This window comes from Orcinus orca, chromosome 18 (genome assembly GCF_937001465.1).
Source record: "Orcinus orca chromosome 18, mOrcOrc1.1, whole genome shotgun sequence".
Taxonomy (NCBI): Eukaryota; Metazoa; Chordata; class Mammalia; order Artiodactyla; family Delphinidae; genus Orcinus; species Orcinus orca.
Genome location: NC_064576.1, coordinates 68,633,896 through 68,656,832, shown reverse-complemented (window position 1 = coordinate 68,656,832; position 22,937 = coordinate 68,633,896). Strand labels below are relative to the sequence as shown.

Sequence of the window (22,937 nt, the reverse complement as noted above, 5' to 3'; positions counted from 1 at the left end):
TTAAAGATAATATCAAAAGCTTTAAAACTTAACATATTCTTAAATTAAGAATTCTAAAACTTATCCAAAAGAATAGGATAAATCATGGATTTGTTCTAAGACTTACCCCCAAAGAAATTCAATGCAGAGTTGCTTATCTTATTTGAAAATTGAAACAAAACTAAATGTCCAACACTAGGGGATTTGTAAGATAAAAGCATACATCTCTGCAAAGGAATGCTATCCAGGTATTTAAAATGATGTAAAAAAACATTTTCCAAATACTTCTGTATTTGGAAAAAATAAGAAAAGGAAGTTATAAAACATGTAATATGCCCCAAGTTTCCTTTTTAGGAAAAAAAAAAAATATATATATGGTACTTGGGGACTAAGCCTATATATGTGTATATCAACATTACTTACCTGTAGATGATAGGATGTTATTTTTGTCCTCTTTTTGTTTTTCATTATCTTATGTTACCTTATGATTACTCTAAAATGAATATATATTACCTATACAACAAGAAAAAAACAAGTTTTTGTTTCTTTGTTTAGTTTGTTTTAAGAGACCTGCATGAAAACTTTATTACTAGTCAATTTCAGACACTAGCATTGGTCCAGACAACATTTAGGTCTCTGAAATCAGTCCAGATGGGTGCTGCTTCTCCAGTTGCTCAAAGGGCACCCTTTTGATTCTCTGAGTTACACCGCCCTGCAGAATAATCTGGTCTCCTAGCTTCATCTAACTCTAAGCATCAGAAGGCAAACTATTAATATTTGGAAAAACTAGACCTTGCTGCTGAAAGGTGTGACCTTAAATAAAAGTTGATCTGACTTAAGCTTTACTTTTGTGGTCTGTTATACAGCAATACCATTAAATTATGTATTTTCATTCACTATCTGTTGAGAAATAGTCCCATCCAAGAATTTTTAAGCCTCTAAATAGCCTTAATGGGTTAAGATTCCCAAATCAAAGAAAAACTTACTCGTTTGTACCTTGGTTACTTTGTGCCCCAAGAGTAAAGCCAGGGTCAAGGGAGGTAATATATATATTACCTAGATGTGTATGTAGATAGATAGATAGATAGATAGATGGAATAGATAGATACAGATATAGAGAGAACAGAAAGTCAGTGTTCTCTGTTAATAAATCATCTTGTATTGGACACATAAATCTAATTTTTGGTAGGTATAATAAAGTTCTTTATTCTTTAGATAATTTTGCTTTGCAAATTCAAACATATTTAGAATATTTATTTGCTTATCACTGAGAATAGGATTAAAGGGTACATAGTAATCATGAAAAAAAATTGTGGTTGACTAAACGTGTATCTGATTGAATCATAAAGAAGTCAGTGATATAAAATGAGATTTTGAAATAGCTTGTAAATCTTTTAGATGAGGCCAAACAAGTTTGAAATCTTTGCAAATCGCTTTTTTTTACTGATCCCCCCTGCTCATTCTAGAATTCTCTATGTTACCTAGTTGAGAATGAACCATTTAATCATATTATTCTCTGCATATCTATGAGCAGCCTGCCATTTTAGGCTTTTTGCCCATATCTTTTTTATAAAGCATCACTGCTTTGTTGATTTGTCTTCCTAATGTCCTAAATTGTTTTCAGGTAATAAATTAGATTCTCAAGCAAGTGCAGTGTTATATAGCATAATCCAAGCTATTTGAAGAAGACATAAGCTCAAGCAGGGGAAAGGATGTTGTTCTATGTCTGAGACACTGGAATCCAGTCCTGACTTTACCAGGACGTGGCTGTGTGATCCCAGCCAACGCTCAGTGCTTTTCTGAGGCTCCATTTCCTTATCTATAAAACCAGAAAGTTGTCATGAGATGATCTCTTAAGGCTCCTTTCAGCTTTAAAAGCCTTTGCAGTGAAATTATATGGAAACTGTCACTTGGAATAATTTATCATCATTTTTCAAAGATTTGGGGTGTAGGTCATGGTGTAGAGTGACAGCAGTCTTCTGGAGGAAAGGAAAAGTCACTCCATGTAAAATGCACTTGCCCATTCTGCCTCCCATAGGCCAAGGGACAGAACTCACGCAGCTTTCTTCAGTTTCCTTAGCAGAACATGTGGCTAACTGCATAAACTCATAAAATAAAATGCATGGGCTTTGAAATGAGCACTTTCCACAAATCACAATTTATGAAACCACTGAAATGGAATGGTAGGTTTTTCTCTCAGCAGTTTTTTCTTCCATTCTTCCTTTCACCAAGTTGTAAATTCAGGACTGCTCATGCAGCCTGTATTCGGCCTGGGATGTTCTCCTCCAATAACTCAGCCCCCGTGATGTATCCCCTAGGTGCAACTTTTGCAGAAATTACTTAATAAATCAGTGGTTGACATACATTTTTATTCCCCTGGGTTGTGCACTAAGCTTTTTCTACAACCCTTGGGCTTATCTTGCTTGAAGACATTGATCCTAGAGAAGGGATAACTTTCAATTCAAATAGGTTTCAATTTGATGCTTTTACATAGGTAAGGAAACCTATGTATGCTGTATTTGGAGTTTTCCAATATATGGCAGGACAATGTTACTTTCATTAGAAGACACTGCCACAGTCTAGTTCTTTCCACCACAGTCTCTAGATAAGGGCTGCATCTACCCTCACTGTATGTGCTTTAGCAGATGTCAGACTCAAGCAAGAGACCTTTAACTATATTATTAGAGATTTAGTACTTTTAATGTTCTGAATTTGCTAACTTGAACAAAGAATGTAATATTAAGCTCTTTGAGGATTTCTTCAAAACTAGTTCCTCCACTCCTGGAAAACATCAGATAAAACTAGGGTTATTTCAAAATAATATACATGTAGAACATGATCTTCAAATGTTTCAGTGAAAAATGTTATAGAATTAGTCTCCAAGTCAATTTGAAGAGAGAAAGTATTAACATCATTATTTTATAAAATTCAAAGAGAGGTTATAGAAGTTTTCTAGTATTTTACTATGTTTGAAGTAGATCAGGAAAAAGACCAAGTCCAGCTGGTTGCAGTGAATATTTTTCTTTTATTAGACGTTTTATTTTTGTGTAATTTGTCAATCCTTCCAGCCAATATCTATTCAGCACCTACTAGTATAAGACACTGTAATGACTGTGATTCTGTACCCAATCCCAGGATTTTTTTTTCCCTACAACAAGCAATTCTCCAACACCAGCTGAGTGCCCTACAATTCAGCTCAGTTGTGACACTACCTGGAAATAGTGTCAGATTCCACAGGTTAAGGGCTCAGTCCTACAAGACCACACACCCCCACTTCCAGATGCCAATCTCAAGTCCAGGTTGTTGCTGGTGTTTCTGACCAATCTGCTATAGATCTGAGGTTCTCAAGACCTCCTCCCTGAGTTTGATTAATTTGCTACATTGACTCATGGAACTCAGAGAGACATTTTACTTACTAGATCATTGGTTTGTAATAAAAGGATATAACTCAGGAACATCCAGATGGAAGAGATGCATAGGGCAAGTTCTGGGGGAAAGGACACAGAGCTTCCATGCCTTCTCTGAGCCTGCCACTTTCCCAGCACCTCCACGTGTTCACCAACCTGAAGCTCTTGGAACCTTGTCCTTTTGGGGTTTTATGGAGGCTTTGTTACATAGGCACGATTGATGAAATCATTGGCTTTGGTGATTGAAGTTAGTCTCCAGCCCCTCTCCCTCCGCCTGAGGTTATGGGTGGAACTGAAAGTTCCAACCCTCTAATCACAGTTCACTGGCAACTAGCAGCTGTCCTTAGTTGCTTTCCAAAGTCACCTTAGTAACATAACAAAAGCCGCTTTTATTTTTCTCTCTTCACAGGAAAGTTCAAGGGTTTTAGGAATTCTGTGCCAGGAACAGGAACAAAACCCAAATATATATTTCTTATTATAAATCACAATATCACAATAAGCAATATCTATTGAGTTATGTCCAGTGTTCAAGGCACTGGGACTATTAGCTGATGGATAGCACAATCTTTTGAGGTACTGCTACTAATAATACTATACTAATTTTAGAGGTAAATAAACTGAAGCATACAGGTTTTGGGGTACCTTACTCAAGATCATCCTGCTGGTAAGTGGCAGAACCTGAATTTGAACTCAGGTAGTCTGAGTGCACAGCCCACGCTCTTCATCACTTCTCATACCCTCTCCCAACCACCTTGGGTGTTTCTGGGAGTGTACAGTGTAGTGGATTGTGTCTAGATATCTAAAACTCAAACCTTAATATGGACAATGTCATGGGAGAGATGAAATCCAAGTTCTATGGATGTGCAAAGGAAGGGGGGATGCTGGTTATGGGCTGACTAATGATGGCGATATTATGGAAAATGGGTCTTTTCTTATTCTTTTAAAAAACTCTTGAATGTTAACTAAATTTATATTTTATATTATTTATATGTAGATACAATAAATATTATCACTGTGCCAGTTGAAAATAGGTAATCTACCCTGTCTGAAGAAACACTTTGAAAGTGTGTTCTTCAGAGCCACATGAGCTTATTAATAATAACTCATTTTGCTTCACTGTTAATTGTAGTTTTTCCCCAATTTACCTAATTTTTCCATGAATAAAATGACTACATTTTGATTTATAACTAAAAATTGTGCAAGGGCTGTAAACTCCTCCTGAATCTACCAAATCTGGCCTAGTAAAAGCAATCTTCAATGACTTATGTGCTTACCTGTCAGAATTAATTGGATTGTTCCTGAAAGTTAACGAAATGCCATTCATTGCCTTTTAAAATACTCATCATTTCAAATTTACATTTTGATGAGTCTTGTCTCCTCCTACAGTGAGCTTTTTCTAGAGTTAACTCTTACTTCTCTGAATTCCTATGACTCTTTCAGTAGTGCTTCTACCATTAATCATATCTTGTAGTGTATGTTCTCTGGTATTACATTTAGAAGGATCATGTCTTCTTAATTAGTTTGTCATCATCTTGAGTGTCATTATTTCAGGAAGTAAAAGGTCTTCTATTTCTTATCTATTCTAATATAGTCCGTTTCTGCTAGCTTTGGGCATGCGGAAGTGCGAATGAATGAATGCCGTGGACCTGACTTGTCAGTGCTTGTCAATGATCTGCTGATATTCCTAGGGTGTAATTTAATCTAGTGGTTAGGCCCCTGGGCTGGAAATAGAGAGAATCAGATCCTATTTCCCATTTTCTGTGACTTTCGATGCACCACTTAAGCTCTCATTTTCCCCACAAATAACTTGAGGGAGAGTCTCTGTCTAGACCAGTGGTTCTAGACCAGCCTTGATTGCACATTGAAATCACACAGACATGGGCTTCTATCTCCAGAGATTCTGATTTTATGGGTCTGGGCACTGGGGTTCTGGACAGCTCCCCAGGTAATTCTGCTGAGAAGCCAAGGTGCAGAAGACTTTGTTCAGAGACTTTCAGAAATGTTAGCCCATGCTTACAGCCTAGTGTAGTACTCACCATCATCCCATGTATACTTTCTTCCAAGTTCTGCTGATTTGCCTGTTAAATCTCTCTGAGTCAATCCCCTCCTCTGCGTTCCTTCTGGTACTGTCCGGCATTTTTTTTAACTTCCTGACTTATCATTTTGTCCTTCTCTGATCCTTCTCTTGACACAAATATTCTGAAAGGTCATTATTAAATTGAAAACCTTCCTCACTATTTAGAGCCTGAGCAATTCTTTACCTACAAAAAGCAGCAAGACTATGAAAATAGAACAGATGACATTCAGTCATATGACACAGAGGTCACCTTAGTTATCGCATTTTTGTGTTTGCTCTTTAGATGAGGTCCAACCTGCCCAGTTTGTTTTAGGGCAATTTCTGTTCTAGTCCATGAACACACAAATGCCACTGATGCCACTGCGAGCTAGTGGGCTCTTTAGCACCCAAGTGCGCTCCTGCTCAGCTGAAATAATCCTTAGTTCACTGATCTCCAGTCACACGTGACCTTTTAACTCACCTTCTACCCCAAAGTGACCTGACAATACTCCACTATGGCACTGTGGAGTGCTGCCATAGCCAGTTCTGTGTTTTGCTGTTTTGTTGATTTTTCATTAACATTCAGGTTAGGTTTGCTTAAGGAAACACTGTGTCCATGGTTGAGTCCACACAAACAGGAGAGAAGCAAATAGACTTTTAGAACCTGAGTACACAGAGGGCTAATGTTACCAGTGTGTTTTCCTTTCTTTTGTACCTCTGGGGCAGGCAGCAGAGGCCAGCAGTGACCAACGTTTTCAAAGCATGCCTGAAAGAGTTGAGCAGAGCCTATTGCACCAACAAGCCAAAAATAATAAAAGATGTAGAACCAGAGCTTCTAGAAGAGGGAACATTGCAGGTTTAGATGTATCACTAGATGGCAGTGTTTCTGAAGTTCATTCTGAAGAGGCCATATTTGATATTATAATTGCCGTTTTGTTGAAAAGTCAGAGTAATAAATAACAGCTAGTATTTATCAAGGTCTTATGTATCAGGTAATGCGGTAAATGTTATTTTCACATGAATGTGGTAAGATAGGCAAAATAATTATCTTCTTTTTGCAAACGAAAGAATGGAGGTTTAAAATAGCTAAATAATAACAGCACAAACCAGGAACCTAGCTAAGTATTCTTCAGATGATACATAGTATAGCTCCCAGTTGCCCTATACTGTAGGTGTTCATGTAGCTCTTAGTTTGAAGATGAGGAAACTGAGGGAAAAAGGTGTTAGGTTTCTTGCTCAAGGTTGCACAGCTAGGAAGCTGAGGAACCTGGATCTGAACCAGGTCAGTCTAACTCTAGAACTTATACTCTTAAACACTCCCTCCTTCCTTTTGGCTGCAATAGAAAAGGTTTAAATTTACACATTATTTTTCCTGCCCTGCCTGGGCATTAGATACTCCTAGAGTATGAATAACTTGTGAATCTCGTTATTTTTGTGATGGTAGCGGAAAGGGGGGAAAATCATCAAAAGGAGAATGCTCTTGTCCAAAACTTAACCTGTAATATTTCTTGAGTATTCAAGTCAATTTCCCCAGAATTTGAAAATAAAACCCTTCATACTTTAATAGAATGGATTTAAAAAACTCATCTCCTCTATGAAAGATGAAAGTACTGATCTCCCTTTCATTTCAAACATGAAATTGACAAGAAGTGTATGCCCTCTGTTCTTATGCAAGTTTGTAGCCCAAATTGAATTTCCCAGAAATGGACAATGAAGAACTGCTGCTGCATCTTGATGATGTGCCTTAAAGACATCTGAGCCTCTTGTAACACATTGTTGGCCAGTGTTTAAAATTATTCATCATAATTGAATAATGTTGAAGCCACACACCCCATGGATTTTGTTTTTATTTTTGTGTTTTGAGTCTACTGATGCAAGGTAGTTTGCTGACGTTTTGTTCAGTCATGGTGAACACGTACAGGGCAATGCATTTATGGTAAGACAAACTGTCCCAAGAATACAGTGGTAAAACTGTAATTTATTGTTTAAGATCTTGGACAAAGGATTGGGAAGGATGGTAAGGCAATAAAAGAAATTCACTCACTTTGACCCAGTAGGTGTCGACTTTAATAGAAATACTCATACTCATATTCCAAATTTTACTCTTCTCAGATATTTCTTATTTAATTAAGGTTTTTTCTGGAAGTTTGCTTCTTTGTAGTGCTTGGCGGCAGTCACCACTCTGTTCTAGATGACTGTTAAAAGAAGCAAAGAAACTAAAGTCCAAGAAATTACTTTAAACCTCTAACAGTACCTAATCGAAGATATCTAGCGACTTCCAGATTATAAAACAAATTAGCTCTCACCATCTGCCAGGTAAGAATGAAGATCAACATATCTAGTCAACCAGATGACAAAGGGGAGGAGTGACACAGAATTTCTTGCCATTTCTTTAAAATGTCACTCCCTAACTGAGCCTTCTGCCAGTCTTTGAACCAAAGAAAAATGGTTTAGTAAAGATTCAAGGTCGTTAGAATTTCTTACTTCTTGGATTCCTTATGTGTGACACTGTCTCATTAAAACAATTCTGTAAATCTAGTTCATTAATTTTCATCCAGTGTAAAAATAAACTTAGAAGGGATGCTTCATTTAAAAGAATTTTTATTTCTTAGCAGCTGAAATGTTGGAGGTGAGGTATTAGAAATTCTGAGAGGAAGGAGAACACTTTCCTTTCACTAATGACAGTTTCTTGAAGAACTCACTGGTTGCCTCTGAATACCTATTAGAAATAGCAGAGGAGTTGATAACTCTACTTATGTTTTTCTCTTCTACCAGGATAGGCCCTGTATTTTTTTCTTTTTAACATAAGTTTAAAGTTTTCTTAAACTTTATTTATATCACTTAATAAAATTGTCACATCAAAGAAGGGAGCTCCAGTCAAGGGCAAGATAATACATTTCCAAAGTATGCTTAATATATGTGTAATTTTGCTTTCAATGGCAGTCGCGATGTAGTTTCCTTCTCAGTTACTTTGGACATTGAGGCTCTGGGTCATTACTTCTAATATGGATAACCATAAAAAAATACATAACAAAAAGTGTTCCTATGTGTGTGATTCCTGTAAATTAAACTACTGACAGAATAGCTTTGTGTGGGCAGGCAACAGATGTTTGTTGCAGGCAAAGATTTTTCTTACTGCAGAGGAACAACTTACAGTGTATACATGTGTATATATGTGTATTTTATGGGCCATAACACCTTAGAAAAAAGAATGATTTTTTTGGTCATCAGAAGGCCATGACAAATAAATAATGTTGGAGAGCCAGAATACTTTTTTTTTTTTTTTAAGTATCTCATTTGTTGAATTTGGCTTCTACTTCTCTTCAAGAATGTTTGACAAGTGAGCCTGTGGCTTAAATCTTTACTTTCTTTTCATCTTCAAGATCCTTCACCAACCAGTTCTGGCCTAACCGGCTGCTCTATTATCTGCTCTTCCTTCCTATTGTCCCTTCCAACTAACTCCCCCAAATGCAAATGCAGATTTTCTCTGTCTCCTCCAAACATAGGCTCCCTACCTGCAAGTCCTACCTGTTTACATCCCTGGAATACACCGTGGAGAAGCCTCACACTCAAGGCCAGCCCCCACCTTTCTTTCCACTTACCGCCTCTTAAAACTACACCCAATCTGCTAGGTGTTAAGTGTACATTTGCATGTTTGAAAAAGCTTAGTGAGTCGTCTTGTCTTGGCAATATGTAATTTTAATTTAAAAAAATAATTTTATGAAATTATTTTTCATAGTGAAAAAATTTCAACACTATAGACGACTGTAACTTGGAAAAGTACAAATTGACAAGTAATACTTTTAAACTAAAGTTGGCAATTTTAGTTTGTAGCATTTCTGGTGAATACCTCTATATTACCGATTAATTCTTGTTTAAAACATTATCAGCAGCATCTCTTGTCTCACCGATATGAAAGAAGAAGAATTCATTTTACAGTACTACCCCATCTCCTGTATTTACCCAGGTTTCAATGGTTACCAATAGCTTTGATTCTTCTGGTGTTCACCTTTCTAAGTAATACATGTAAACCTCTCTTCCTTGACTGGATAACTTTCTTTACTTGCTGATTTAAGGTGGGGATGTTTTTGATCCTTGTACTTTCCTCCACCTTCTCATTACTTCTCTCCCGCTCCAGTTTCTTAAAGCTATATTGTTATTTTCTGTGTTAAGAAAGGCCAGATCAGATAGCTAGTCCCTCAGATTATCTACCTTTTTTTCTCTTGCTGTAGATTTTGGGAGATTTCTGCAAGGGCATCTCTCAGTGCTTCTACTGAATTTTTCATTTGGGAAATCATATTCTTTAATTATCAAAAAATAGCTTTTTCTATGATTGCTCCTTTTTCATGGCAACCTATGGTTTGCTTTATGGTTTCAATATCTTCTCATATTTCTCTGAGGATATGAACAAGGCGTTTTAAAACCCTCTTCTATCCTTGAATTATAAGTTTTCTCTGAAGTTAGTTGTAATTATTCATCGTGGTGCTTTTCATTTGTACAAATTTATTCTCTCAAATATCTGCTGATTCTTTTTTTTTCCTGAGCTTATTTGTGAATGAAGGTCAGGATCGCTGATACACCAGTGGTTGATAATACTCAGTGTTGGGAAGAGCAGTGAGGCAGAGTTCTCACACATTAGTATGGACTTTCTGCGGGAAATTTAACAATATGTATCAAGATTCAAAGTTGTTCATATCCACAGCAAATAGCCCTAGTTTGTAGAAATCCACGTTCGGGAAATGACCAGATTAGGCACAGAGGTATATATGTGAATGTGAATGAATTGAGGACTACTTAAGTACATTTGGTGGAATATTATACAGTGTTAAAGTTGTTGCTTAAGATGAATTTTTTAATAATATGGGAATGTTATATATACATATATATGTACCTGTATATGTGCATTGTTTGTTTTCTTGTTTATCTTTTCAAAATTGTCTACATGCAAATATAATACAACAATTTAAACTATACAGGTCACTTAAAAATGAGCTTCGTCTACATGCCATACAGTGTGGGGAATGTTCTCTAATGGGTGGGATGGACAAGAGGTGAGACAATTACATAGTTTGACAAAGCTTATGATGAGCCTGGTGCTAGTGCTGAAGTAACACCCCTCAGTGTACCAACACTTACCCTGTACTACAGGAAGATTTCCTGAAGAAAGTAACATGTAACCTGAGATGGGATAAAATATATACAAAATAGTAAGACTCAGTTCTTGCCCTTGAGGATCTTCTGTTATTCTAGGGAAATGGACATAAACAAAACCCATCCATAGGTGCAACAATGTTTTCATGTATAAAGTACAAATGAGATGAATAAGGAAAAGCAGTTAATTAGACCTGATAGGGTGGAAATCAGTGAAATAAGCCTTTCATAAGTTATAAATAGATAAAGGTCATTTTAGACAGAAAAGCAAGGTACACCAGTTAAAATCTACGATTGCTGAGGAATCCCATGACCTTCACTTTATGCCAAGGTGTACCTAACTTAATTCTACCCATTGTATCCTGTAATTTCTTATTAGGAAACAAGTTTTGATATGACTTCAAACATAGGATAGTTATCAAATAATATATGTAGCTATTATAATAATATAAACAAGTAATTATATTGATATGTGAAATAATATATGTAAAATTACTTTTAAGTGACCGAGTGCTCAAGTAGTTCTTTGTAGTCATTGCTCAAGTACTCATTGCCGTAAAAATGATAGTGACACAATTATTTAAATGGTCTTTGGCATCAAATTTTGTCAGAAGTTTTCTGAAATCCTGAGTAACTCCTTTGATATCCTTTTGTCTGCTTTTTGTCCTTCAAGACATGGGTTCTTTTTTCAAACATTGGTTGTCTCTACTCTTATGCTGTGCTTGTCTAAATATCCAGTGATCTGACACCGATTTGTTTGTATGTTCTGGAAGTAATACTAGTATCCACACTGGTACTATGGATAAAAGTTCTAGAGAGGTCTATTTTGGCTCCATGTGTGGGAGAACTTCTTAATTTGCCCACAACAGACTGAGAAAAACATGTTTATGTAAACCTTTGTTTACATAGTTTTACATAAAACTAAATTCATTTGATTTATAAGTTAGTGCTTTATTCTGAGATCATGTCCTTTGTTTTTCCTTGGTACTAGAATCTCCTTCCTTTTATGGATTATGGTGTTGGTGAATAACAGTCATTTGTTAAATGTCCTTACTTGGCAAAATAAAGGCAGGAAACACATTATTTGAAGTTTTATAGGCTTAGATGTCCATATAACCTGGAACTCCAGTTTCCCTAAATTCTAAACTCTGTTCAAACTGTCAAATTATGTCAGATTTTCAAGTTTTTTTATCTTGTTAAAAGATAAGAAGGAAAAGCTCATTTCAATTAAATCAAATAATTATTTACATATGTAGATTTTAACTTTCTGCCTTATTTTGGATATGTTATCTTTTGTAAGAGGACCCTGAGGGAATGAACTGACATGATAGAATAAATCAGGAGACCTAGAATCAAATTCCCAGCTGTGCAACTAACTAGAGGCATTTGCTTATTCTGGTTCTTAATTTTTATAGTCTGAAAAACAGGTAATGAACAAGTTGTAAGACTCATTTCAGTAATAAAATTCAATTTAAAAACACATATACTATGTATAACTGAATCACTTTTCTGTACACCCGAAACTAATACAACATTGTAAATCAACTATATTTCAATTAAAAAACATGAAAAAATGTAAACAAAATACATATAGATGGATAGATAGATAGAGTGTATGTACATGTACATACAGATGTGTGTTTATATATGTGTACACACACACATGGAAGATTTAAAAATCCAGGAATAAGTTTTTGGGGGGGAAAGGCCCCAAAACCTTGGAAATTGAATGAACGTACAAAAATATTGCCAATATTTGAAAGGTGAAAAGAAATTGAACTATAAGCTATGATTGGAAATTTTTTATGAGCACCAATTTGCTGATGGGCTAATAAGCATTTACTTTGCTGATCTTGTAGTTAGCTGCCTAATTACTCAATCTGTGCATGCAAATGCAATCATTTGTGTATAAATGCATGCAGGTGCAAATCTGCATTAGTAGTATTAGGGCCTTACTTGAAACTTGTTCATGGTTCTTCATTACTCTATACTTGAAAAATCAAGATCCCAGTTTTTTTTGTTTGTTTGTTCGGTTTTTTTTTTGGGATCCAAGTTTTCAAAAACAGTTCCTGAAACAAAAAGTAAAATCCATGTGGGCAAGATCCTGTTTTTAATGTGATTGTCCTCCCTAGATGTCTGTATCCAGATCTTCTAAAGCTATTGTCTTGCAACAAGGTTCCTAACTAATTAATAATAGTTTAAAAAACTGATGTGCTACATTTTATTGTCAACGTGAATTCTTAAGACTTGTTGGGTTCTTAGAGACCCAAAATCAAAGACATAAGAATATGACTAAATGCAGTGAGGAATGCAATTTGGTAATGCAATTTTACACAATTATATGCATATAATATAATTATATGCAAATTGGATTTCTTAGATATTTGCTGTTGTTGTGTTATGGTATATTGTTAAGCTACATATTACAACTCAGTAGGCACTGTTTTAGAAAAACTTAAAGGGGAAAGTAAAGTGTATGTTTTAGGATTCAGTAGTTTTAATAATATCTAACTGTTGTATGGGGCTTTGAAACTTACAGAACACTTTCCCACATATATTATCTTGCTTGATCCTACAACACTCCCATAGGCTAACACCCATTTTAGAATTAAGAAAACTGAGGCTAATAAAATAAACTTAATGCCATGATTTCACAAGTACTAATTTACATAGCAAGATTTTAAACCTAGAATACTCTTTTAAATTCTGGGCTATTTCCAACATCATACTCAATAGTGAAAAGCTGAAAGCATTTCCTCTAAGACCAGGAATAAGATGAGGATGCCCACCCTCACCACTTTTATTTAATATAATCCTAGGAGTTCTAACCATAGCGGTCAGACAAGAAAAAGAAAAAAAGGTCTAAATTGGAAAGGAAGAAGTAAAACTGCAGTGTCTGCAGATGACATGATACTATATATAGAAAATTCTTAAGGCACCACCAAAAAAAAAAAAAAAATGAATTCAGTAAAGTGGCAGGATATAATATTAATATACAGAAATCTGTTGCATTTCTATATACCAACAAAGAACTATCAGAAAGAGAAATTAAGAAAACAATTCCATTTACAATTGCATCAAAAAGAACAAAATACCTAGGAATAAATCTAACCAAGGAGGTAAAAGATCTGTACTCTGAAAACTATAAGACATTGAAAGAAATTGAAGACAACATAAACAAATGGAAAGACATACTGTGCTCATGGATTGGAAAACTTAATATTGTTAAAATGACCATTCTTCCTAAGGCAATCAACTGAGTCAGTGCAACCCCTGTCAAAACACCAATGGCACTTTTCTTTCTTATTTTTTTAAAAATTTATTTATCTTATTTATTTATTCTTAGCTGTGTTGGGTCTTCGTTGCTGCCTGTGGACTTTCTCTAGCTGCAGCAAGCAGGGGCTACTCTTTGTTGCGATGCATGGGCTTCTCATTGTGGTGGCTTCTCTTGTAGCGGAGCATGGGCTCTAGGCGTGCAGGCTTCAGTAGTTGTGATGTGCCAGCTCAGTAGTTGTGGCTCATGGGCTCTAGAGTGCAGTCTCAGTAGCTGTGATGCATGGGCTTAGTTGCTCCGCAGCATGTGGGATCGTCCTGGACCAGGTCTCGAACCCATATCCCCTGCATTGGCAGGCAGATTCTTAACCATTGCACCACCAGGGAAGCCCCACTAATGGCACTTTTCATGGAACTAGAATAAATAATTCTAAAATTTGTATGGAAACAGAAAAGACATATAGCCAAAACAATCTTGAAAAAGAAGAACAAAGTTGGAAGTATCACACTCCCTGGTTTCAAATTATACTACAAAGCTACAGCAATCAAAACAGTATGGTATTGGCACAAAAACAGGCACATAGCTCAGTGGAACTGAATAGAGAGCCCAGAAATAAACCCACACACTTATGGTCAACTAATCTATAACAAAGGAGGCAAAAATATACAATGGGGAAAAGACAGCCTCTTCTATAAATGGTGTAGAGAAAACGGGACAGCTACATGCAAAAGAACTAAACTGGACTACTTTCTTACACCACATACAAAAAGTAAACTCAAAATAAATGAATGACTTAAATGGGAAACTTGAAACCATGAAACTACTAGAAGAAGACATAGGCAGTACGCTCTTTGACATCAGTCTTAGCAGTATTTTTCTCGATATGTCTCCTCAAGAAGGGAAACAAAAGCAAAAATAAACAAATGGGACCACATCAAATTAAAAAGCTTTTGCACAGAGAAGGAAACTATCAGAAAAATGAAAAGGCGGCCTACTGAATGGGAGAAAATTTTGCAAACAATATATCCGATAAAGGGTTAATATCCCCAAATACAAAGAACTCATACAGCTCAACATCAAAAAAAAAAAAAAAAGTACCTGATTATAAAATGGGCAGAAGACTGAATAGATTTTTCCAAAGAAGGCATACGGATGGCCAACAGACACAAAAAAGATGTTCAACATCACTAATCATCAGGGATAGTAATTCTTTTTTTTTTTTTTTGCATCTTTATTGAAGTATAATTGCTTTACAATGTTTTATTAGTTTCTGCTGTACAACAAAGTGAACCATCTATATGTACACATATATCCCCATATCCCCTTCCTTCTGAGCCTCCCTCCCATCCTCCCTATCCTACCCCTCTAGGTTGTCACAAAGCACTGAGCTGATCTCTCTGTGCTATGCAGCAGCTTCCCACTAGCTATCTATTTTACATTTGGTAGTGTATATATGTCCATGCCACTCTCTCACTTTGTCCCAGCCTCCCCTTCCCCCACTGTGTCCTAAAGTCCGTTCTCTATATCTGCATCCTTATTCCTGCCCTGCCACTAGGTCCATCAGTACCATTTTTCTAGATTCCATATATATGTGTTAGCATATGGTGTTGGTTTTTCGCTTTCTGACTTACTTCTCTCTGTATGACAGACTCTAGGTCCATCCACCTCACTACAAATAACTCAGTTTCATTTCTTTTTATGGCTGAGTAATATTCCATTGTATATATGTGTACCAAATCTTCTTTATCCATTCCTCTGTCCATGGACATTTAGGTTGCTTCCATGTTCTGCTATTGTAAATAGTGCAACACCCCAACGAGTTACCACCTCACACCTGTCAGAAAGGCTACTATCAAAAAGACAACAAATAACAAGTGTTAGTGAGGATGTGGAGAAAAGAGAACGCTTGTGCACTGTTGGTAGGAATATAAATTGGTGCAGCCACTATGAAAAATAGTATGCAATTTCCTAAAAAAATTAAAGATAGACTGATCAAGCAATTCCACTTCTGGGTATTTTTCGGAAGAAAATAAAAACACTAATTTGAAACAATATATGCACCCCTATGTTCATTGCAGCATTATTCACAGTAGCCAAGATACAGAAGGAACCTAAGTGTTCATCAACAGGTAAGTGGATAAAGAAGATGTGGTGTATATACAACGGAAGATTACTCAGCCATAAAAAAGAAGGAAATCTTGTCATTTGTAACAACATGGATGGACCTAGATAGTATTATGCTAAGTGAAATAAGTCAGAGAAAGACAAATATCATATGGTTTCACTTATATGTGGAATCGAAAAATCAAAACCAATGAATGAACATAAAACAGAAACAGACTCATAGATATAGAGAACAAAATGGTGATGGGGTAGGGAATGAATGAAATAGGTGAGGAAGGTTAAGAGGTACAAAATTCTAGTTATATAATAAATGTCACGGGGATGTAATGTACAGCATAGGGAATATAGTCAATATTTTAATAACTTTGTATGATGGCAGATTGCTACTAGATGTATTGTGACCATTTTGTAATGTGTAAATATCTAATCACTATGTTGTTAATCACTTAATATTGTAAGTCAGTTATACTTCAATGATAAATAAGAAATAAATGAATAAATAAGTTAATTAATTAATTCCAGGCTCCTTCAGTAACATTACATTGCTTTGATTCTGTTGTTTGCTCTTGGTTTTGCACGTTCATTTCTGCAACCCTCTCCCTCCCTTAACTTTACAAAATTCTTAATCTCGAAGAGCATAATTTACTCTTCAGCATTCTGCACAGTACTTAGCACTGTTTTGTACCTAAAACTAGATGCCCCCAGAATACTTGTTGCTTGCTTATGGCTGGGGAGTTAGGGAGCTGGTGGCCAAGCAATGACGTTTAATTCATAAATTGACCTTAGTGAAGTTTGGTGTTGGAGCTCCGCTTTTACCAGCGGCCTCATGCGCCCAGCCTTTGCATGGGAAGACAGTGTGAAAACCCTGCCCCAGAACGTGGTGAGGAAGAGCTGGCAAGATATGCATTTTGGCATTGCAGAATATACTCAAGACATTAGTCACTTTCATTTCTGTGACAGATATCCAGGTACTCTGTCAGAGTACCAGAATAATAAGACTGGCATGTTCTTCAAAGCAGAAATTATGGAAGTTATCACAGTAAAAACTCCAGAGTAATCTCACATACAACAGATTCTCATTCACAAATGAACATACGATTCTGTTGGAACAGGGGCCTGAGGCAGTTTCATTTCTCTACTCTAAAGAAATTCTTCATTCTTTGGAAATCAGCTCTGATATTCCCATTGGGGCACGCTTACCTCAACATCTAATTTTCTTCTAAGATGCAAGATTGAATAAATAGCTCGGGTTGTTTAAGAAACTATTTTTGGAAGGAATAAACATTTTCAGATCTTGCTATTAAAGCTATTTTCATTGTACTCTGTGGATTTAACACTTAAGGCTTTACCAAATGCATCTGCAGAGGGCAGTATGAGGGAGCAGCCTAATAACTCTGGCCCAGAATTCTCAATGCAAACATGCCGCTGGGATGGGGGAGACCATAATTTCCATATACACACAACCAGGACTTTATGAGAACACCTGTCTTACCTCTGGGCTGCTTCACTTAATCATTCGGGGATCTGAGAGAGCTCCCACTGAAGGCAGGTGACAGGGTACATTGGGAGTAGGGTCCTATCTTCAGGAGCCTTGTGCTTTCTCTCCTTAGTACATCTCAAGGCTTCCAGGGGTGTTCCTTACTCCTCGATATCCGATCCACTTGCCGTAGAGCTTAGTTGGAAGGATTTATAATGAGGCAGTTTATTTATCCAATTGACACTAAAGCAATATTATGCTTAGGGGACTGTCAATAAAAAAGTAATAATAGCCGCAGTTCTTGTGTTCTCACGCTTACTACACTCCAGACACTGCAGTAAGTTCTTATTATTTAATTCTCATAGCAGCCATAATACAGGCAGGAAAACAGAAACTTAAAGGTTTAAGTAACTTGCCAGGATATGCATGGTATTGACAGGATTTGTACTCAGTCCTGACTCCAAAGCCAATGCTCTAAGCTCTAGGCCACACTGACCTTGAGTTTGGTAGAAAGCCTTCTTTGAGGGAAAGAAATGTACTTATTTGGAAAACAATACATCTGCCTATAATATTTGGTAGCGTTTTCTGTCTGGTAGGTGCAGTGCAAATGGATAAATATCAGGGGATTTTCGAAAGGGAGAGGGAAAGAGTCTGGCTGCTTTTGAAGATCTGAATAAACCAAGGTCTCTGGGTCCTCATTCCATAAATGTTCCCTCCTGTGTCACCTCCCACTTCATCATGGCAGATCTCCACACCCTCTTCCTTTATATGTTAGCAGCCTCCAGTTGCTTCTGCTCATAGCTCTTTGGCTCTGGATATATCACTCCTTCTTCCCAGAATGCAGCCCCCGAGTTCTTTACCATGAGGATTACTACTGATTCTTCAAAGTCCAGTTCCGACACCGCTGCTTGGGCAATCTCCTCTGAGCACTCCAAATAGATGAGACCCCTCCCCTGACCCCACCCAGGACCATTTTCTATTTCTTGTATGCACACTTGTCATTGCATTTATCACACTGTGCTGTCATTTCTTCCTTGTCTCTCTCTCATATCTCCCCAACTGTAAAATAAAATGCACGGGGACTGTGTTAAGTGTTATTCATCTCTGTATCTCTGCTGAACAACCTGCAAATATAGGTGCTTAATAAATGTGGTAGAACTGACTTGAAAACTCTTCTGTACTAGAGCCATGAACTACTTCAATAGCAGTTCAAGATGAATGAGGTTAGTATCTTGAAAGCAGTGCATTGTGCTTTTTTCGTCTTCAGCTGTAAGTGTATTAAGGATGAAAGATGTGTGTGTACTACTGCAAATGTTTCTGGAAGTAGCCCAGAAAAGAGGAATGAGACATCTAGCTCACAGCTCACCATTACAGAGGCCTTTGGGTTGGGAACTGTTTCTAAGAAAAACAGCAGCGTCAGACTGATGCAGAAATCACCCGTTTCCTTCTGTGTTGTCATTAAGAATTGTGGGTGTGTGGCTTTTTATTTTTTATTTATTTAACTTTTTTTTTTTGGCAACAGGCGAAGGATTTAATGCTACAAAATGATGTATGGTTTGTAGTTGGTTCATCTGGGTAAACGTTTGCCTCAACCACTGTGAACTTATTTGTTCATCAGTCATTTTAACACTGTGCTACAAACCAGAAAATAGGAGGTTTAAAAAGAATAATATCTCGACAGAATCTGCTCAGAGACCTCTGATGTTTGTAAACCTCTGGCTGCTTAGTTGGTAGATTGTCTTAAAGAGAAAGTGCACAGAATTTGATCATTTAATTTAAGACAAGGGCTAGATATTTCTAAATTTGAGGAAATTCGCACATATAATTGAGAAATTTTTACCTATAATCTTTCTCTAATAGCCCTTATGCTTGCAACCCTTTCTCCTAGGAGAGGCAAGAGGAGCCACAGGAAACCAGTTTGCATTTACAAATATAGAGAAAACAGTGAACTTGACCAGCAAGTCTAGGTAGAGTTTGGGCACTACCTCTCTCAGTGACTTTGGGCAATTACCGTCACCTCTTGGAACCTCTGTCCACAGCTGTAATTTTGGGATAATATGTGTCCTGATTATATCTCAAAGAAGAATGAGTTTCTGAAGATTGTGACTTTGAGGCCGTTGAGATTGCAAACTTAACTTTTGACACTTCAAATCTGAGAACTCTGCTGTCAGGCCATTTAGAATGAACCAGAAGAATGTGGGGAGAGTGTCTGTCTCCTGCTGAGTGGAAGTGGAGAGGTGTGTGGAAGGCCACTTGCAATTCACACATATTTAAAAAGCATGGTACTGAACCCCGTGACAGAGTGATTACAGAAAAAAAGCCTGATTTAAAACTATCCCCAAGTTAAATGGTTTTCTTTGGTTCAGTATTTCTGGCTTGGCAAGTCCTTGAGTACCCCTATTACTGGACATCTCAAAATCAAAGGCTGACAGAGGCCACAGATGTAGGTCATATGTGTTGAGGTGTGTAGCTATCAATTTACATTTGCCCAGATAGGACCCATGACTTGGGTACAACATTCATCACTGCAGACAATAGCAGGTCAGTATCCTGGGCTGACTCTTTGACCCTTATGTTATTGGGGTCTATTTCCCTGCTGACCCACAGGCTACACAGGTTGTTGGTCCAGTTACCTGCACAGCCAGATCATTTTCAGTGCTATAGAAACTGCCTTTGGAGATGGCTTTCAGATATCTCTTTCTCCTGCCCTCTGCTCCATTCATTTATGGACAGCGTCTCTCCTGACTTTCTTCCAAATCTTTAGAGGATGAAAAAGGAAGAAAGAAAACCAAAAGTGATGAGGATAAGCTAGGTATGAAAGTAACACTAGAATCATATACAGTGATCATATTTCCTAAAACAAGAATTTTAATTTGTGATCTGACAATAGACTAAGATATTTAAAATCCAGACTTGCTTAGAGGACTAGGACACATGGTTTTCTTGTTGACCACAATTACAGTAAGATGTCGATATATTTTCTAAGATAATAAAAACTAGGATGGTTTAAAGAGTTGGATAACTCATTGTCAGAGAGGATTAATGGAATAGGTAGAAAGTTGGACTTGTTGACCTGTAGTTTTGTTCTAACAAATTAATTTATTCCTTCATGTACTCCTTCATACATACACTCATTCAACAAACAGTTATTGAGTATCTACCACATGCCAGGGACTGATGGAAAGAGGGTTAAAATTAAGGTGAATTGTAGAAAGCAAAAGGTTACATCTTTTGCATCCTGATTTTATGGACTGGGTTGTATATTTATTACGTCCTATGGCTGGTAAGAACCACTTATATTCTGCTTCTAAAGAAGACTGTGTCCAGTTTGGTTTCCAAATTTTAAATCAGATATTTTGGAAATGATAACAAATATTTTTAGACTAGGACAAGAATGGTAACTGAAGTTAAGTAGGATCCTTGAGGATACCGTGAAACATCGGAAATGCTTTACCAAGGCATTAACGATAGAAGTAATGGTGAAAGGAACTTCTGCTTACCAAGCACCTCCTATATGCCTCTCACATACTAGGCACATGGATATGATGTCTAGCTCCTATTTCAATGGCCTCCAGAGAGGGCAAGAGAAAACACAATATTAACCATGCCACGCTTCCTTAAAACCTCTCAAAGGCCTATAGCAAGTCATGAGAAAGGAATCTTTCTGATTTGTTAAAGCTATGTACCTACAATCAGTAGATCCAGCTGAAAACTGGGTAGTTCGACAAGTAGAATGATATAGGAAGTCCCGTGCCTGTCTAGTGTACTATACACACACCACCTGTGGATTAGAGTGGAAACGGAACTTATTTGTCTCCTAGTTCTGTATTAACAAACTGCTTTTCCAAACTTGACTTTCCACATCTTCTCATCACTGACCCTAAGATTTAGCAAAGCTGAATTACCAGCTACTCAAAGTCTATAATTTCATGCCTCTCTGACTTACTTGCTCATCTTACTCCCCCAGCTATGAATTCCTTTGATGACCTAGTTCAGTATTGTCTCCTTGGCTTCTTCAACTATATGAAGTCGCTTTCCTTGGAGTTCCATAGCATTTTACTTGTCCTTCTCTTATGACAGGGACCTCATTCCCCTTTGAATTTTAATTATGTTGTACCTGGCTTCTCCTCCATTCTCAGGACAATTGTTAGCCACCATTAAGCAATTAAATTCCTTCTTTCTACACCAAGGAGTCCAAATGGGAAACAGCTCTGTCACAAACCAATATCTGCAATTTGGAATGTCTGCCCTGATAACTTATACTTTGAGACTCATGTTTGAAGTCCCTTTGTGTAGGTGATTTTGGTATTTCTCTTCCCTTTAGCAGCCATGTGGGCCTCTAGCTGCCCTTGGGAGATGTCTGTGGTATCAGTTAGGGTTCTTTGGTTGAAAGCAGCAGAAATGGATATTGGATAAATGTTTTTTAAAAGTCTTTATTTAAAGACTATACAGAAGCTTACAGAATCCCAAGGAAGGCAGAAGAACCAGGCATAAAACAGAGACCAGGGACCTACTACAGGTATTACTGCCAGGAGAGGAAGGGCATCGTCACTCAGAATCTACTCCTGGGAGGAGCCAAGTCTAGTCATTTATTATTATTATTTTTGGATTGTTCTGATTAAGATTCAAAGTCCTGGGAGAGAGAGGCTGATTAGGCAAGCTTGGTTTACTTGCCTGCCTCTGGGTGTTCTCAGAGGTTGGGGGGGTGTACTCAGCATCTGTTGTGAGAGGGCCGGGTCCCTTGATTTACCATCTTGCTGAGACTGCACACCAAGGAGGAGAGGTAATGTCTCTCCAGTTCTGACACCAATTCCAGTGTGTGTGTGTGTTTTGTTCACACCACCAAGAAATTAACTCAATTCTGACACTATCTACCTGGAGATAGCATAAGATCCTAGAGGTTAAGGCTCAGTTCCACAAGATTGCCCCCACTTCAGGTGCCAGTCCAAAGTCCATCCAGGTTGTCACCTTCAGTTAGCTTCTAACTGACAGGCTATAAATTGGAGGTTCCAACGATCTCCTCCTTGGGTTCAATTAATTTGCTAGAGGAGCTCACAGAACTCAGAGAAACATTTTACTTACTAGATAACTGGTTTATTATAAAAGTATATAACTTAGGAACAGCCAGGTGGATCTTCCCGGACCGGGGCACGAACCCGTATCCCCTGCATCGGCAGGTGGACTCTCAACCACTGCGCCACCAGGGAAGCCCACATGTGTTAAATATTTATGTATACAAGGTATGGGGAAGGGCAAGGTATGGGGAAAGGGATGCAAAGCTTTCATGCCCTCTCTGGGTGCACGACCCTCCCAGCACCTCCATGTGTTCACCAACTCAGAAGCTCTCTGAGCCCCGTCCTTTAGGGTTTTTATGGGGGCTCATTACATGGGTACGATTGATTAAATCATTGGCCATTGGCAATCAATTCCACCTCCAGTCCCTCTCCCCTCCCCAGAGGTCAGCAAGGG

The 22,937-nt window shown here is 37.4% G+C and overlaps 1 protein-coding gene across 1 annotated transcript in view; it reads left to right on the top strand.

Moving 5' to 3' along the window:
• Positions 1-22,937, top strand: part of RFC3 (replication factor C subunit 3) — a 264,338-nt gene that overhangs the window by 166,883 nt on the left and 74,518 nt on the right. The window lies entirely within an intron of this gene.